At 31.0% G+C, this 3,317-nt stretch overlaps 1 pseudogene; it reads right to left on the reverse strand.

Annotated features, from left to right (window-relative positions):
* Window positions 1-586: 586 nt before the first annotated feature.
* LOC130957510 (uncharacterized) lies at window positions 587-2,895 on the reverse strand (annotated as a pseudogene).
* Between the last annotated feature and the right edge of the window lie 422 nt (window positions 2,896-3,317).

The raw sequence follows: 3,317 nt of genomic DNA on the forward strand, positions 1-3,317 counted from the left end.
AATGGATATTGGGTAAGATTTAAATGATTGTAGAATTAATGATTAGTCAATAAAGAATCCGTCAACTCTCGGTAAAGAGTTTGAGCTCTATGATTATAATGAATGAGATGAATAAAACCTTGGCTAAGGGGATTGAATGAATGAAGAAATGAGTTTCTTAGGTCATTCACAGTTCATTATAATAATGGTAACAAGTTAAGAGTTTGACAATTAAACCATACTCTAAGGGTTAACCAAGAGCTGGAAAGATGGAAGGAATTATACTTTGTTCTTCTAAGATTCTTAGTAAAAATATATTACTTCATACTATCGGGTCGTTGATGAGTGTTGCTAGACGCCAACCTTGATTAGTAAATTTAATACGACTAATTTACTATCCGCTTAGTATTGAAACTATTGACGGACCCAGAAAATTTATGTTGGGGGGCAAAAATAATACACATTACTATTAAAGGATATATTAATTTAAATTTAAAAATATAAAAATACACATTAATTATTCAAATTAAAAAAATAAAAAATTACATTAGCCGCTAACTTTCTTCGCTTTAAATCTTGAAGGTATTTCTCTTCTTGTTTTCATATTTTAAAAATGTTGAATAATTGTTTCATTATCAACTTGATTGAATGTCTCTCTTTCTATATATGTAACCAAACAATCATTCAACCACTCATCTCTCATTCGATTATGAAGTCGACTCTTTATGATATTCATAGCAGAAAATGTTCTCTCAACTGATGCCGTTGCCACAGGTAGAATCAAAGCTAATTTCAATAGAAGAAACACCAATGGATAAACAACATGCTTTTTTGTCTCAACTAATTTTTGAGATAGTCCACTGATTCCATTTATATTTGAGAATTGATCATCAAGACGCATATCCAATATAAAATTCTCAAGTTGACTATCAAGTGCCAAAAGTTGAGTAGAAGAGAATTCATGTGGATAAAATTCAGCTAAACGAAGCAACTTCTCCTTATCAAATGCAAAAAATGAGTCACTTGGATTCAAACAAGCTATACAAAGAAGTAGCTCGGTATTTACCTCTGTAAAACGATTGTTGAGCTCTTGAAGTTGTCTATCAACCACTTGATAAAATAATTCAACTTGAAAATGATGCAAGTTTGAGACTTCTTGGATTTTGCGCCTTAATCTTCCTTGTGTTACAAATATGTCATTCATATTTGGAACAATAATATTGTGACTATCACAAAATAGTAAAACTTTATTGAGCAAAGAGGACCAACCATCGTCTCTTATACTTTGCAATCATTGCTTGGACACTTTAACCAATGTCATAGCATTTATAATGTCTTGATCACTTCTTTGTAGAGTTTGAGACAACTCATTAGTAACTCCTAATATACTTTTCATCAAATGTAAATTGAATACAAATTCAAAAGATTGAATATGATTCAATAATTGGCATGCTTCAGCTCTTTGTTCAGGATTATTTCCATCTTCCTCAATCACTTCAAGAACTTCTACCACGGAAGAAAAAATAGAAATCAAGCTAAGTATTGTACCATAATGTGAGCCCCATCGAGTATCACCTGCCCTTTTCAATGTTGTTTCTTGATTTAAGCCACGCCCACTAGAAACATCTCCGTTTTGTAATGCAACAATGGTCTTTTGCATTTGACTTTCACGAAGCATGTCTTTACGTTTACAAGAAGCTCCAACAATATTACACAAACTAGCAAGCAAATTAAAAAGTAGTGCAATTTCAACCTGTTTCTTTGCAACAACCACAAGTGCTAATTGAAGTTGGTGAGCAAAACAATGAACATAAAAAGCACAAGTATTTTCTTTCAAGATCAAACTTTTTAAGCCATTAAATTCTCCCTGCATATTACTAGCTCCATCATAACCTTGTCCACGTATTCTTGCTAAGCTTAAACTATGCTTTGCTAATAAAGATTCCAAAGCTACTTTTAACGACAACGCATTTGTGCTTGAAACATGGACAAGGCCAAGAAATCGTTCCATTACAATCCCTTCTTTATTCACATACCGCAAACAAACAGCCATTTGCTCTTTAACAGAAATGTCTCGAGCTTCATCAACTAAAACAGCAAATAAATCATCTCCAAGATCATCAATAATAACTTTAGTAGTTTCACTTGCAGCAGCTCTAACAATATCTTTTTGAATTTTAGGTGCTACTAGTTTAAGGTTTCTACGAGCATTTTTGAAAACACGATCAATCTCTGTATTATGTTGAGCAAGAAAGTCAAGAAGCTCCAAAAAATTACCTTGATTGTTTGAATTGTGCGATTCATCATCACCACGAAAAGCCAATCCTTGTCGCAATAAGAACCTAATGCACTCAATTGTTGCTGTTAAGTAGTTCGGTAATCTTTTTTAGCTTGATCTGAATGCTTTTGAAAAACAACTTCAATATGTTGCTTTTGCTTCATGAGTGCTTCGCATTTTCTTCGAGCTTGATTATGAGCACTATCATGATTTTCAACATGTGTTTCTAATCGCTCCTTCTTTTTCCAATTTGAAAAGCCCTCTTTTACAAAAGCATCACCACTCGCACCATCAGGTTTTATAAGATAGCAATAGAGACAAAAGACAGCATCTTTTGAAATACTATATTCCAACCAATTGCCAAATTCATCAAACCAATCAGCATTAAATCTACGAAGAGAAGTTCCAAAATATGTTTGTGGAAAATCATGTTCTCTTGGTTGACAATCACCTTTTTGCAAATAAGCTCGTCTAACTTCATCCCTGTCATTTGGATCATAATTTGAAATTTTGGGTCGTTGTCCAGGATCAGCTACCAGACTTTCCACATTGAATTCTAAGAACTTCTTTTTATTAGAAGAGACTAATGGAGTGACTTCAGATTCTAGTGGTAGCTTTCTTTTGAAATATTTTTCCATTACTATTTCTAATATATATATATATATATATATATATATATATATCTAAATTAGTAAATTGATCAATTCACTTAAAAAATTTATATGCAATATAATTACATATAATAGAATAGAACGAAAGATAAATAAATAAATAATAAGAATCACTAAATTGAGAATAAAATAAAATATATAAATTCATGAAGAGAATAAAAAATAGATTAATACCTAAATTATAATTATTTGAATTAAAATTTGCAATTGAAAATATAAAAAAGATAAACAATGAAATTGAAAGATACATAGAGTCATAGAGAGCTATATAAAACAAAATAGAGAATTTAAAATTTATCTTTTGATGAAGCGAAGATGACCACTAGATAAAGAATAGAAAAAGAAGATTGAAAATATGAAACTAAGAAAAGGGTTTAAGAGAATAAATG

This window comes from Arachis stenosperma, chromosome 10 (assembly GCF_014773155.1).
Source record: "Arachis stenosperma cultivar V10309 chromosome 10, arast.V10309.gnm1.PFL2, whole genome shotgun sequence".
Lineage (NCBI taxonomy): Eukaryota > Viridiplantae > Streptophyta > Magnoliopsida > Fabales > Fabaceae > Arachis > Arachis stenosperma.